We start from the raw sequence: 15833 nt of genomic DNA, 5'->3' as shown, positions 1-15833 counted from the left end.
ATGGGCTGGCCTTCGCTACGGACCCTCAACGTGTCCCTAACAACTCGGAAGAACACGAACAAACTCAACCAGCCAGCTGCGCTGGCTCGCCCGACCCCTCTTTCCTCTCTGACAGCCCGCAAGAGGTGCCCCTGCCCCCCGCTCCCGGGCACCCACTCACCCATAGCTCCAGAGCACGGTCTCCGCGGAGCCCTCCTGGCTTGCAAAAAAAAGAAAAAAGAAACTTTCACCGGCGCCTCGGCGACAACCCCCCACCCCCCCGGTCTCCCGGGCCACCGGTCCCTCCTGCTTTCCCCGGAGGAGACTCTAGGACGTAAAGTGGGAAAGGAGAAAAAGGAAGTCCGTGTCCCGATGAAAGAGGTTTGAGTTCTGCATTTCAATCCAAGCAGCAACGTGGGCTGGGCCGGGCTGGGCCGGGCGACCCTGCCTATCAGTCACCAGGGCCGCGCCCCCAAAAAGGCGGGATCACGGAAAGGCGCCCTTGCGATTGGTGCAAAACTGGGACCGACAGCAAAATCCCGCAAGCTCCTTCCGTTCTCTCCGCAGGCATGCTCGGCACCTGGATGGCTAAATACAATGGAAATGAATATTTAACATCTGCCCCAGTGGTAAGTCCCACCGACGGTGAAAATCAAACCCGAAAATATGCTGAATAGGCCAATGAGATCATTTAATCCTATCTGTGGGCGGTTAGGGATGAGGGGAAAGAGATCGGGTTGAGATGAAAGGGCGCCGCCGTATTGCCAGGGCCCCGGCTCTTTGGGGAACACCGAGGAGGAATTGGAAAAGAAGATACGCGAGGGGGAGAGGGACGTTTAGATGAGACTGCTAACGAGGACGCGGGGACTGTTGTGTGAGGAGATTGTCTTTTCTTTTTCAGATGTCGTCAATAGCTCCTTTCCGTCCCATCCCAGCCATAGTAGAGGAGCCCGCAGGCTCTAGCTGGGTGCCCGAGAGACCGAGCCGACGAGCCCTTTCTTGGCCAAGTGTTGTAACGTTCGTGTCCTCGGGAATTCTGTTCGTCCCGCAGTACAGATATGGGCCGGCGTCACCCCGGATTTTGCCCTTTGTCTAACCTCGACCAGAACTGGCCAGTAAGACCGCCTCTACCCTGGAAAGGCAAAGGTGGTTGCGGGGAGGACTGGAGTTGAGATATTTAAAATGCTAATACTAAAACAGGTGATAACTCGCGTGTCCGAACCCTATATCCCACCACCAGGTCTCTACCCTTAACGCTTCGGTACGTTGCGGGGAACTGGACTCCTTCTGTGCTGAAATTAAAGGGTCCGGTCCAGCGCATCACTTTGCCCCAGACGGATTTGCTGGTGATGGTGACACCAGTTCAAACAGCGAAAATCCCTTTACTTTTCAATGTTCGAAGAGTGTTCCTTTTAGCTTGCAATAAAAGAGGGGGGAAGAAAGGTTTTGCCAATGTTGGTTAGAAAAGTATATGATTCTGGATATGGGTATGTGAAAATCCCCAGGGCTAGTGAGACAGTACCTGAATCTAGTGCCTTCTTATCCAGTGCTTAACTGTGTTTATTTCTGAAGTCAAACATCATCCATTTTTTAAAAATAATTCCAAAGGAGATGCAAAATGAAAACTAGGATTATTGTATTTGCATAAACGGAACTGTCGATGTGCTTTTACGGTTTGTAATGATCTGGAACTTGGAATTCAATTTCACCGAAGAAAAGTATTAGGAAAAGGTGCGGCGTTCAGACGTCGATAGGAGAAATGGATTTATTTGTAACTCAAAAATGAAAGCAACTTGACCACTTCCATATGCCAAGAAAATTAATCTGGAGCTATGCGGGGTGTTTGGGAGAAATTCGAGCAGTTTGCGAATAAATCAGAATCATTTACTGGGAGGATAGATTGGTGATGACGCGATGTTTTGAAGAAGGTCGGAACATTTTCGAGATTTGCGATCTCGTTTGATACTGCTCTCAGCATAATCTGGCCTCCAAATTCAACTTTCCAAACAGTCCATGCCCCCCAGAATTTAGAGGTGAGGGACAGGGGGCATGCCTTCATTCTCTTTCAATAATAATGATGGTATTTATTAAGCGCATACTTTGTGCCATCCATTGTTCTAAGCGGGTACTGGAGTGGCTGAAACGTCTGGCCCATCTTTTCCAGGTCTTCATCTTCCACCAAACCTGTTTATGGTCCTCCCGGACGGTGTCAAAACAAATTAGGCATCCCCCGACCACACACACGCATATACACACTCCCGCTCCATTTTTCCCACCATGAGATGGTTCATTTTCCTATGTCTGGCCATTCTAATTGCTTTCCCCCCCAGAGGACCGGATCCTCATCAGGAGCCGTCGGGAAACCTTCCACTCCCGTGGATCGGGAACGGGCCGGGCCATATGTATCGGCAGCGAACGGATTTGGGGAGAGAATTCTCATTTGGACTCCGGGGACGGGCGGGGGATTCGTGGCCCCTCAGTGTAGGATCAGTCCGAGACGGGAACAGAGGACAAAGGAGAGGAGGGAACCGGGCCGGGTCAGGTTTGGGGGGCTCGGAAAGAAGCAACAGCGTGACGATCCCGTTGTACCGCCTGGCTACTAAGGGAAATGATAACGTTGATAATGATATCACAGATTTCTTTCAGGGCCAAATGAGTAAATGGGGCTTATCAACCAGTTGGCCTGGAGGTCACGTTGGTAGCAGAAAACCCGGGTTGGGGAAGCGCGTTGCGTGGATCCGGGGAGCCGGCCCCGGCCAGCAAACAGATGGGCACCAGCCCGGGATTGCTTCTGTCTCAGTCCTCGGATTCAGCAACCGGGAGGCAGCAAGTGGAATGGAAGAATTTCGAGTCACCGAAATCGTAAAAACAAAAAAGAAAAAATCACCGAGGCCCCCCAGCCCACTAAAAACCAGAGGAGAAGCCAAGAAATCTTTCCTTGCGCCCTGGCACCCGGGCGGTCCGTCCTCTGGGTAAATATTTACTCTCCGGGAGGCTCGAAACTGGGAGGAGGGGGGTGGGGGAGGGAGGGAAAGGAGGGAACGGGGGAGAGAACAACCCGGCGCAGCTCAGCTGCATCTTCCCGCTCCAGCCGGGGGGGTACCGATCCCGAGGATTTTTTTTGTGGGGGAGTAGGGGGTGGAGGGAGAAGAGGGGCGGGCAGGACCGCTCCTGGAAGCTGTGGGGCGGGATGGGGCGGGGCGGTCACCCTTAGTGACCCTGCCGGCAGGCGCTAACGACCTGACCGCTCCAAGCCGGGGCATAATGGTCTTGTCCAGAACCCGAAGACTCGATACATGTCATCAGTCCCAGCCCCGGGGCCGGCTGACACTGTGATCTCCCTCCGGGCCCGCCCGTCTGGGGAAAAGCAACTCGACTGGGCAAGTGTAGGAAGATGAACTATTCCTCCCCTGTTCCCCTTCCCTTCCCCTCCCCTGTTTCTCCTTCCTGGGCGGTAGACGAGACGCGGCAGGCCCGCTTTCCTCGGGATGCTCCAACTTTTTGGTCCGGGAGCCGCGGAGGGAGACTGGCTGCGGGGGAGGGAGGGCGGTTTAGGGCCCCTGAAGAGTCCTAAACGTTGGTCCTAGAGGAGCGAAGTCCTCCCCCTGTTGCCCCCCTGCAGCCCGAAGTCGGGGCAAAGCTGGCCCCAAGTCCGACCTGCAGGCTGGACTGGAAAGGACAAACCACCGCTGGCTCCCGCTGACCGGTCCCTACCTCTAGGCCGGGTCCAGGATCCCGCAAAACCGGCGGCCGCCGAAGCTAGGCCGGCGAGGCTGTTGGGGTGACGGGAACACCCTGAGATCCAGCCTCGGGGGAACCCGAAGGTCCCATTTTCCCAAAAGTGGAAATGCCCAGGCGGGGGAAGCGGGGAGTCTCAGCCTCTGTGTGTATAGGGTGTGTGTGTGTATGTGTCCGTTTATGGGTCTATGACATGTAAGTGAGTCGTGGTGTGTGTACCCTGTCTGTGGGTATGGCAGATGTGTGAATCCGTTTACGTGTATCTCAGAAGTGTTTTCTGTAGGTGGAAGGCAGTGCGGGAATGTGCGGTGGAAGTAGGGAGATCACGGATGTGTGTGTCCGAGGATGGGTGACTGTGTGTAAATGGATTTTGTGTATGCGGGAGGGGGGTTCCTTGTGTAGCTGGAGATTGGCGGCGCGTGTGTGTGTGTGTGTGTGTGTGTGTGTGTGTGTTGGAGTGCGTGCGTCCCTGTGTACACTGCGAAGCGTGCGGACCGTAATGGCCTTTCGAAAACACGACTGGCTCCCCGTCCTTCCGGAACGAAACTCAGCCATCCGAGCCGGGAGGTTCGCCTATCTCCCCCGGGACTGTTGCGAGAGGAAGTGGGGGGAAGGACCGGAGCCTAACGGGGACCCCCCGCCCCCTGCTCCGAAGGGAGAGTCCCGGGTCTGGGATCCAGGAGCCCGGCTGCGGTAGGCCTGGCCTTGAGTGCGGGCGCGGGATGGGTCAGACCCTGGAGGGCCAGTGGGTCCTGGGGCATAAGAGAATCAGACACCGAACTGAGCCTATGGCAGCGTCCAGCGGGTATCCTGCCCCCGCGTCCATCGAGTTCGGGGGAGTTTTCTGATCGCCCAACGATTTCGGGGTTGTCCTGCCCCGCCGCCCCACGCCCGCCCCAGGTGGGGGAGCTTCTCGTCCCTCCACGCACGCAGCCCCCGGCTCCTCCCGCATGGAGACCCCCGAGCCAACCCGCAAGGGGGTCCTCGCCCTCCCCGTGGACAGGCCCCCTTCCTCCTCCCGCGCTTTGCCGCTGAACAGATCGGAGGTCGTGGCTCGGGGGAGGAAGGTCCATCGCATCGGAGAGACCGTCCAGCCGCGACATTCCAGTGATCGGGGCGACCGAGATGGACGGAGGGCAAACTGGGCCAGCGGAGACAACCTGGGAGGAATCAATCAGTCAATCGGTGGTATTTATTGAGCGTTTACTGTGTGCAGAGCACTGTACTAAGCGCTTGGGAAGTACAATTCGGCATCAGATAGAGGCAACAACGGGCTCACAGTCTAGAAGGGGGGAGACAGACAACAAAATAAAACAAGTAGATAGGCAGTCAGCCTACTAAGCGCTTGGGAGACTACCATACAACAGAGTTGGTAGACACGTTTCCTGCCCATGGCGAGTTTATAGCCTAGAGGGGGAATCAGACATTAATAGAAATAAATTAATTTCAGGTGTGTACATATCCGACTGGGCCGAGGAATGGACGGCCGTCCCCACGGGACTCTTGGTTTCGCAGAAGTCGGGAGCGGGACCCGCGATGTTCGACTTTATCTCAGGATTTGGGGGAGTCCACTTGCAGCGACACGCTTTCCTCGGTGTCTTTTCCACCCAGCCTGAGCCCAGCTCTCCGGTTTTCTTCTCCTTTCTCTCCTAACGGTTACTATAAAAAGTGCGTGCTTTTCGGTTTCGGAGCCTAGGCGCATTGGACGGTGGTAATCCTTGCCTGCCTCTCCCGTGAGTTTTCGAGCAGCGGGCCTTGAGCCTGGTCCGATCCTCTAGGGTCCCGGGCTGTCCCCACCCCATAAGAGCAAAAGTGAGCCCTGGACCTGTCAGCACTTTCCGAGATCAATTTAATCCGCTTTGAGGAATTTATCTCGGACCTGCTGTCAGAAGGACAGCTCAGCCAGGACCCGATTTAATGGGGCTACTGGTGATTTAATCAGCATCGAAAGAGAATATTTCCGGGGCAGGGGGAGAAGCAGAAGGAGAAACCTAGGATCCAACTAAGCTCATGGGACTCGGTGACAAGACACGGCTTCATCCTCCTGCTCCTCCTCCTCCTCCTCCTCGTCTTCTCCTTCTCCTTTTCCTCCTCCTCTTCTTTCTCCTCTTCCTCCTCGTCCCTTCCCTTCTCCTGTTGCCACGGTGGAGATTCCCTGAGATGTGTAACCTCCTGCCCAAGGTGGGAGAAGGGAACTTGGTCGGAAATTCGCACTTCCCTCTCAGTCTGGGCAACTGCTCGGAACCAACGAAGCACACTCGAACTGGAAACGATCTCTGGGAAATGGAATGCTCCATTTTGGAGAGCTTTGTCTGTCCCGAGGCGAAGGTCTCTCCAAAGAGCTCTGCCTTTTGGAAGACGCCGTCTGTCTCAGAGATCAGGACCCAGTACATCTAAAACTTCTACACACTGCTCCTGCTGAACCAAAATCACCCCAACCCTCAGGGTCGTTTCCATCCGACTTAGAAGTCCTTTCCCCCCGCCTCTAAAAAAAATGTAGAGGAAAGACTCTGAGGGATACGGATTCCATTCTTCTCCTCTCTCCCTCCTTGGTCAACCTTCGATGATTTTTTTTTTCTAAATTCTTCACCTGGATAAGCTCCTTTGGTGATTTGTCGCGAGGAAGGAGCAATGGGCCAAGGTTGATACGTCTACCGTGTGTGTGTGTGTGTGTGTGTGTGTGTTGGCAAGTGTGGATTCATGGTTATGGCATTTGTGCCCGCTGCAGCTTCCAATAAATCCTCGGGTATCCCAGCTCCTCTCTCGGGCCTAAGGCTTTCACTGGCCCTGCCACAGCATCATCCCTCCAGTTTGCCTGCTCCCTTAGTCCCCGCCAGGCTCACGAGGTCCGAATTCGGGATGCCCAGATCCCGGCGGGGGTTATTAATGGATTCGGGTTGTACCTGCGGCGCGACCGGGTATGAATGGGGGTGAGGAGAGCTGGAGAGGAGGATAAGTGAGCCTGGGGAGGGAAGGCGATTTTCTCCTCCGTCCCAAGCCAATGGGCTCCCCGCTGTCTGCGGGCTCTGGTCTCAGCGCCCCCTGCGGGGAAAGGGTCTCAGCTTCTTCCAAAACTTCTTTGTCAGCTAGAAGCATCTCTTTCTCTCTCTCTATCTACTTCTCTCTCTCCCTCTCTCTTCCCTTCCTACTGGGGACCTTTACTCCTCCTTCTGACATCCCACAGAGAACCCAGGCCGCCTCCGCCCCCTACACCTTGCCCTCCGTCTCCCGTCGGCCTAGACGAGAGCTCCGGAAGGAGGCAATGGGAAGGGGAAATGAAGAGATGGGAGGAGACCAGGGTGAGGAAGGGAGAGGGCGAGAGGACTGATCAGGTCACCCCTGATACCCCTCTGTCCACCGCCGGGAACTCCGACCACTCTATCCCTCGGAGACCCTGGGCGATTGGAGGGGGGGAGCCTCGGAGGGAAGAAAGGGGAGAGGGAGTGGGACAGAAAAGGGAAGGAGGAGAAGAGGGGATGTTAGGGACAAAAGAGGTCCACGTCCCCGAGTCCTGCTAGTGGGATTTGCTCAAACAACGGATCCGCGTCCAGCCGTTCCAAAAAGCTGTTTCTCGGATCTCCCTCGAGGCCAGCGTCGGGGACTTGGATTGGACTGGGCAGGGCGGGACAGGACTGAGCAATGGCAGGGTCAGAGGGGTGGACGGGTCCGACAGGGCAGGGACAGAACATGGCAGAGGCGCGATCTGATTCCATGCGCAACGAACCTCCTCTGCAGAGCAAGGTGATAGCAGAAGCGTGGGTCCCGGCCACGCTTAGCTTGGAGACCCCAGGCAGGGAGCAATTCTAATGAAGCCTTGCCCTGTCCTGGCACTCGTCCCGGGGCCTCCGGAATCCACCGGTGCCTCCGGGGGAGGGATGGGGAGCGGGAGAGGAGAATTGAAATCGACCTTGTCTTTTGTTCTTGAGGAGGAGTCTGCCTGAGGACTCCAGGCCCGAAAGAGGGAGGCCGAGCTGAGCCTCCGAGGAGGACCCCAGCCTCAGCTCCTCAATCGTTCCCCCTTTCCCCTTCTCCTCCATCCTCCCCCCACCAAGCTCTCTCAGCGATCTCACTGATCTCGAATTTGTAGTTTTCAACTGAATGGTAAAGGAAGGGGGACGGAGTCCATTTTGTCTCGTATAAAAGAATGGAGATTTTTCCACCTCCTGCTCTTCTCCATTCTTTGCCTTTCTTCTCTATCCCTTCTCCCCGTCTTCTTCCCTATTCCCTTCTTTTCTCTCTTCTCCATCCTCCTTCTTCCCGCCGCAGTCCTCCCTGCTTCTTCCCGAGCCCAGCGCTGGCCCAGGCCATTTCGGGAGTCCTCCAGCCCCGTTTGTGCCTGGCCGGGTCAGAAGTCCCGGTAGCCGGGGTAGCTTGGAAACCCGCCTGCCGGGCTGGGAACCCGAATCCCCAAAACTGAGAGCGAAAGAGGAAAGGAGCTGTCTGTGAGGGTAGAAAACCTGGGGACATTTCCCCTGGGGTAGGTACCCTCATTCATTCAATTGTTTTTTAAGTGCTTTATTAAGTGCTTACTGTGTGCAGAGCACTGTACTAAAGCGCTTGGAAAGAACAATTCGGCAACAGATAGAGACAATCCCTACCCAACAACGGGGTCGTAATGTCATCAGAGGGACCCACCTAACCTCAGCAGAACGAAAAGGGCTATTCGGGCCCAGGAGGTTACAGATTCTCTAAATTTGGGGGAAAGAGTTTCATTCGCCGGCATCGGGGTCGCCTTCAACCTGGGGTCCCAAACAGAGCGAGATCTGCTCCCCAAAGCCCCGCATCGAGCCAATTCGAGGGGGTCACGGTTTATTCTCTGAGGAAACGCAAGCAAATCTCATGATTTGGGGTAGGATATGATCGGAGGCTGCCGAAATAAATAGTTCTGCCTTGGTAGGAATGTGCAAATAGCCAAAAACTATCCCCACCCCCCAAACTTGTGATATTCATAGAAAGATGTCTGCTGCATTCTGCCTACTTCTTTCCTTCTTTGTTTTATCCTTCGTAACTCCGGTAAATAATTAATAAGCCAGCGAGGGACGGCACGGAGAAAAATGAGAAGGGATTTCTTGAGAGCCGAGAATAGAATCAACGGGGAAATCGAGGAAGTCCTTCCTCTAAACCCGAATTTCCCGAGTCAAAAACCAAAACGCTTTTGCTCTGTAGCAGTGAACTATTGAGACTTGGTCCAGTCTGATGACCTAGCTCAAAAGTTGTCTGCCAGATGTTTAATTGGCCGCAACCCTGGAAGCAAAACGGAACTAATGTTCATGACTCGCCTAGAACCCCCCAGCTTCCCTTCTCTCTTGATAGGAAGCAATTCGGGGCTCAATCCCATTCTGGTCGACCTGGAAGCTTCGGCCTCCCGGAGCCGGTCCACACTAAGCGGATGGCAGAGCTGAGGTTGCTGTGTCCAATAAGCTTTCGTTCGGGTCATCGCCGACGGGGCCCTTTCCGTTGGGGAAACCCCCTCCCTTGGGGCGAGGCCCCAAATAGACGTCAGAGCACACGGGGCGATTAAGAGTCACACGGGACTTTTTTTCTGAAGCCGGTGGAGGTGTTAGGGCCGAAGTCCTGGCCAATCGACAACATGGGGGTTGCCGACACAAATTCCCCGCAGCTTTTACTCGCATCCAATTTCTGCCGCAATCCGTCCGGCGCTGCGCCGCCCGCCAGCAGGAGATGCAGGCTCGTCCGAGGTGGGAGAAATAATTGCCCCGTTCCCCCAGTGCAAATCCCGACGGTGTTGCCAAATTCGGCCGCAAATTTAAAACACTGAAAGTCAGGCGATAGAAAAGCCAGATGCCTCCTTTTAATGGCGAAGGAGCAGCATCGCTCCGATTTGGGAAGAACCAGGACATTTACAAGCCCGACCCAATCTTCTCCTCATTGCAGCGTCAGCTCTGAGCGGGGCGGGGGCAAGCCCTCCCAAGGACCATGGTATTTTTGAGTGGGGCGAGTTTTCATGGCCAACCTCAGCATTTCCTGGAAAAGCGTCCCGCGCTTAATACCTGGTCAGTGGGACGAACCTAGGGTTACGGAAAACAAATTCACTTGAGTGCAAGAGGGAAAAAAATGAAATACAAACCAAGGTGCTATAGCCTAGGCAGTGTTTAAAGTTCCGATGCAAAACCAGGATGGCAGCGCCTCGAAGCCCTATCCAAATCCGACAGTAACCTGGATTCTCGGTCACCATCCTTTCCCCGGTCACCTGGAACCCCTCAGAGTACTTCTCATGAACGTGCTCAGAAACATATGTTCCTTCCCTTTAACCTGCTTCATTCCCCATTTTTGTTTTCCAACTAAGCAGATTTTTTTCCCAAAGGGCGGACTAGACTCTCGCAAAACCGCGGTCACTGACGCTTAAATTTGAAAGTTTGAGGAGAGAACTCGTTGAAAGTGCAAAAATTAAAAAAAAACAATTCCAACTAAAAATAGCTAAAACGCAAGTTTGCATCTTCTCAAAGACAAAGCCTCTGTAGGGGTCATAAAGATCCGCAGGTAAATTTTTTGTTTTCAACGAAAATACTAATGTCTTTGTTAAGGCTTCCTGCGCCAGGAGTGGAAGAATGGACCTCTGCACACCAAGCGGGAGGCCGGTAAATATTGCTGGTAATGTTGGCAAAACCATCATCGGGGAAAAAAATAACAACAAAAAAAATCGGTGCCTGGAGTTAACCCCAGTTTAGCTCCAGAAATGCACACGTGGGTATTTAGTACCTGTGATCAGGAAACCTGAGGATCTCTCAGGATGGAAAGGTATTGAGGTCATGCAAGAGCTGATCATTCCTATCAGAGGAATATTTTATCCCCTCTCCCCGAGGGTAGCTGGGGAGAGGGGGGAGGTGCACGCCATCCTGAGTGTGAGCGAGAGAATGAATAATCTGCAATCGGGCCGTGCTACATAATGCTGTAGCTTTCTTCGGGGTTTCTTGTGTCAATAGAAATGACGAAGGTAAAGCTTAGCAGTCTGTACATGTCCCTGGAACGCTGAGGCGTAGTTGTGGATTTCACAACCTTTACCACCCAAATGTTGAGAACGGTCTGGAAAATAATACAACCGTGTTTAAGACACATGGAGGATCTCTTTCTTATTGTGGGGCTAAGCTTGAATAAAGCACATCTTCCCTGAAAGCAAACACGCCTGCTAGCTGAACGAACATATCCTCTCTTAGACACTTGACAATGGCCCGCGCCTGCCTCCGAGCGAGAGCCGAATGCAAAGCCAAGTGTGGTTGGGACTGCACAGGGCGCCCCAGGTCAGACATCAGAATCCAGCGGAACTTCACTATGGCAGCCTCTGAGGAAGGTGGGGGCTCCCTGCCTGTTCCCCCTCAACAATGACCCATTGTCTCTCCCTCCAGGATCGTCACCGCATGGGGGAGAGATGCTAGAAGGTCTTGGGTTCCAATTCCGGCTCCTCCACTTGTCTGCTGTGTGACCTTGGACAAGTCACTTCACTCCTCTGTGCCTCAGTTACCTCATCTGTAAAGTGGGGATTAAGCGTGTGAGCCCCATATGGGACAGGGACTGTGTCCAACCTGATTAGCTTGTATCTACCCCAGTGGTTAGAACGGTGCCTGGCATTTAGTAAGTGCTTAACAAATACCATAAATTAGTTAGACAGGGATGTGTCTAACCCGATTTGCTTGGATCCACCCCAGCGCTTAGAACAGTGCCTGCACACGGTAAGCACTTAACAAATACCATAGTTATTAATTATTCTACCTAACCGAACTTTATGGCAGACCAAGTCGCTATCTTGGTCTGACTAAATGACGTAGTGAATAGAGAATGGGCTTGGAAGTCATAAGGTCATGGGTTCTAATCCCAGCTTTGCCATTTACCTGCTGTGTGTTCTTGGGTAAGTCACTTCGCTTCCCTGTGCCTCAGTTCCCTCATCTGTAAAATGGGGATTAAGACTCTGAGCCCCATGCCGGACAGGGACTGTGTCCTATCCGATTTGCTTGTATCCAACCCCAACTCTTGGTACAGTGCCTGGCACATACTAAGCGCTTAGCAAATACCACGGTTGTTATTATTATTATTATTATTGTCACTATTACTAAGCAGATTCGAAGATCGCAGATCCAGGACTACACGATCCAGGCAGCCGAAACCAGGTAAGGAGAACGAAACAGACAGTGTTACGAAAGGCAGGGTCAGGTGGAGCTTCGCTGAGATCAGAGAGAGAGAAGAGGGATCGGAAAAATGAAAAGAATGCTCTAAAATTCTCGGACAAGCCTTTCGTTACGCCGGATTGATTGGAGAGGGGAGATTTGGAAGCGGGAAGGCGGGCCAGGGCCGCATCTGAGAATCTGAGGGGGAAGGGTCGTGGTAGACCTCTTTTGCCGAGTAACTCGATCGCTTTCCTCGGGAGTTCACCCCGCGGTTTTACAAAGACACAAATGCATTAATGTCAGCTAAATGATGACGAGTCGCTCTGTCCCTGTTGTTCTCCTCGGCCCACCCAATCAATCAGTGGTATTTACTGAGCGCTTACTATGTGCAGAACACTGTACTAAGCTCTTGGGAGAGACAATTCAACAGAACGTTACTTAGCATACACCTTCCCTGCCCATAATGAGCTCATAGAGGAAATACAAACGTCAACAGCCACGCCTAACGCGTTTACTACTTACATATTTGTACCCCAAAGCAGCATAAATAGATAGCTTTAGATATACGATTTATTAAATTAGTAATCATTTCTTGAAGGCATATTCTTATTACTCTGTGGTTAATGCTTGTTCTTTTTCCACTCCCACTGTTCATAAATCATTTATATCTGTCTTCCCCCATGAAGTTGAAAAGCTCCCGAGAAGGGGGACCTCAAGCTTCTGTTTCTGGAGCTTACCACAGTTCTCTGCACACAGCAGTCGCTCGATAAATTCCGTTGATTGATTGATTGATTAATCTAGAGCGACAAGTTCAAGAGAGCTCTCTGACCCGCCACCGAAACCCCACCTGGCTGGGAAGGATAGCGATATCCTTAACAATTATATTTTTGGCTCTTTGCTGGAAGATAGAAGGAGTTCTTTCTGTTTCCTCAGGATTTTCTCAGGATCGATTCTCACTTTTACCTTCAAAGGGGATAACTAGGGAAAAGGGCCATTTTCAAATAGATTCCGATACAAGCAACTTTCTTGTTCAGATCCCGGAATTTTGGAGAGACAGGAGGCGTCTCAGGGAAACCACTTAGGGTCTCTCGAGGTCTTAATTCTGTTCCGGAGGGGGCGGGAAGGAAAGTGGAACACCTTGGGTACACTGTTCGGTTCCTAGGGCAGGAGCCTAGAGGAAGAGTTTCTATGTGAACCAAAAAGTTCCTTGTTTCTATGGGGGATGGAAGTCCAGAGGCCGCTGGGGAAAAGAGAGGCGCTGCCACAAAAGCCCTTCCAGCCCGTTGCCCAGTCATTTTTCTTTTTATGGTATTTGTTAAGTACTAGAAGGTAATGAGTTCTAATCCCTACTCCGCCACTTGTCTGCTATGTAACCTTGGGTAAATCATTTCACTTCTCTGGCCCTCAGTTACCTCATCTGTAAAATGGGGATTGACACTGTGAGCCCCACTTGGGACAAGGACTGTGTCCAACCCAATTTACTTGTATCCATCCCAGCGTTTAGAACAATACCTGTTACGTAGTAAGCGCTTAACAAATACAATAATAATAATAATGTGGGATTTGCTTTGTGTGCCACCCCAGAGCTTAGTACAGTGCCTGGCACATAGTAGGCTTTTAACAAAATTATGTGACAGCCACTTTTTTGAGGGCGTGCAAACCTCAGCTCTTGGGACCACCAGGCTAGCAGCCTCCATATCCGGGCAGGAAGAGCCGAAAGAGAAGGGCTGGGAGTTACTCTCCCTAGCGCTTAGTATAGTGCTCTGCACACAGTGTGTGCTCAATAAATACCATTGAAGATGATGATACTCTTTGGCGGCTTCGTTCCTCCGAAGGCCCAGGATCAAGGTCAGGGTCGAGGACAAGAACTTCGAAAGGTTAATTGGAAACCTTCTGACCTCTTCCCCTGCCCTGGGGCGGGGGGGGGGGGGGGGAGGGGGGGAAGGTGGGGGCTGCAATTTCGAAGGGACTCAGCAATCTGACCCGGTTCCCCTCCCTGGCTAGCGAAGGGTGCTGCAGTGAAGTTCCTATAACTATTCTTTAGCCCAAGGGACAGAACCTCACCCCAAACTAGCTCATTTTAGAGAGAAGCCCGGACTTGAATCGCACCGCCACTTGGGTCTGCCTGGTCTACACAGCTCATTTCTCTCTCTCTCTTGCAAAACCTCCTTCCCTGTTGGTTTGGCTTTTTCTGGGTAAAGTCAACTAGAGTCTTTCACCACGGTAAGTGTGAAACCGGGTCCACTCGAGTTCTGGCTTTCGGGCTCTAACCCCTAGCCCCTCTTCCTCCCCTACAGCCGCTGAGATCCTGGAACTTAGGGGACCACAAGATTGTAAACTCTTTTTTTTTGCAGTATTTGTTAAGCCTTTACTATGTGCCAGGCACTGTACTAAAGGTTGGGATAGATACAAGCCAATCAGGTTAGACAGAGTCCATGTCGGATATGGGGCTTACAGTCTTAATCCCTATTTTACAGACGAGGTAAATGGGTACAGAGAAGCTAAATGACTTGCTCAAGGTCTCACAGCAGATAAGTGGCGGAGCTGGAATTAGAACCCAGCTCTTTCTGACTCCCAGGCCCGTGCTCTATCCACTAGGCTATGCTGCTTCTCTAAAGGCAGGGCTCTAAGGTCTTTGAGGGCAGAGATGGTGTCTACCAACGCTATCGTACTCCCTCAAGCGCTTAGCACAGTGTTCTGCACTCAGTAAATGCTCTATACCACTGATTGGCTGGTAGTTTGATCCGATCTGTCGTTTGCTCAGCAATTTAGGGCTAACTTTCACAGACACCGCAGGACAGAGAGATGGGAGAGGGGTCCTCCACGGGGTCATGGGGTAGAGATGCAGCCGACGGCCCTCATGGGTCCAGGGAACGTCTTCCCCGTTCCCTCTCCCTCCGTCCAACGTGAGAGGGTGAAAACAATCGGGTTTGGAGAACTGTTTCTGCTGAAATGAGGGCAGGATACCTAATGACTGCGTGGAATTTTATGGCAAGTTTTATAACTCTGGAGCTGCCGTAACTCCCAAACGATCACCAGTAAAGTTTTATAGCCGAAGAGACGCCTTGGGCGCCCGCAGCCAAGCCGGCAGCCTCTTGGACTTCACGGTCCGTTCCTTCAGCCCGGTGCAACCCCGGGCAGCGTGTCTTCCAGGGGAGTAATAATAATAATAATAATAATGGTTTTGTTAAGCGCTTACTATGTGCCCAGCACTGTTCTAAGAGCTGGGGTAGATACAAGGTAATCGGGTTGTCCCACGTGGACCTCACAGTCTTGATCCCCATTTTACAGATGAGGGAACTGAGGCCCGGCGAGGTAAAGTGACTTGCCCAAGGTCACAGAGCAGACAAGTGGTGGAGCCGGAATTAAAACCCACGTCCTCTGAGTTCCAAGCCCGTGTTCTTGCCACTAGGCCACGGATCCGGCCCGGGGATCCTGCGGACCAAGCTTAGATGACGGAACAGTCCCCCCTGGGGTAGGGACCTTATCTTAATGGCTTTGGAGAAGCAGCACGAAGTAGCGGATAGAGCCCGTGTCCACCAGCTCAATAAATACTAGTGACTGATTCAACAGGCCACTGCTCTCCTCACCTTCAAGGCCCTCTGAAATCACACCTCCTCCAGGAAGCCTTCCCTAATTAATCTCTCATCTCGCCATCCTAACCTCCTGTCCGCTTTGTCATCAACGCACCTGAGTCCTCACTCCGTAAGAACTAGCGTACTCTCTCCTCCCCCTCTTTCATTCATTCAATCGTATTTATTGAGCGCTTACTGTGTGCGGAGCATTGTACTAAGCGCTTGGAATGTACGACTCAGCTAGAGACAATCCCTCTCCACACCGGGCTTACAGTCCAGAAGGGGGGAGACAGACATCAAATCCACTAGATTGTAAACACTTTCAGGGCAGGGATCATGCCTAGTTACTCTTTTGTATTCTCCCAAGCGCTTAGCATAGTGCTCTGCACTCAGTAAGCCTCAATAAATACCACTGATTGAG

The sequence above is a fragment of the Ornithorhynchus anatinus genome, chromosome 14 (genome assembly GCF_004115215.2).
Source record: "Ornithorhynchus anatinus isolate Pmale09 chromosome 14, mOrnAna1.pri.v4, whole genome shotgun sequence".
NCBI lineage: Eukaryota > Metazoa > Chordata > Mammalia > Monotremata > Ornithorhynchidae > Ornithorhynchus > Ornithorhynchus anatinus.
This window is presented reverse-complemented; position numbering follows the sequence as displayed.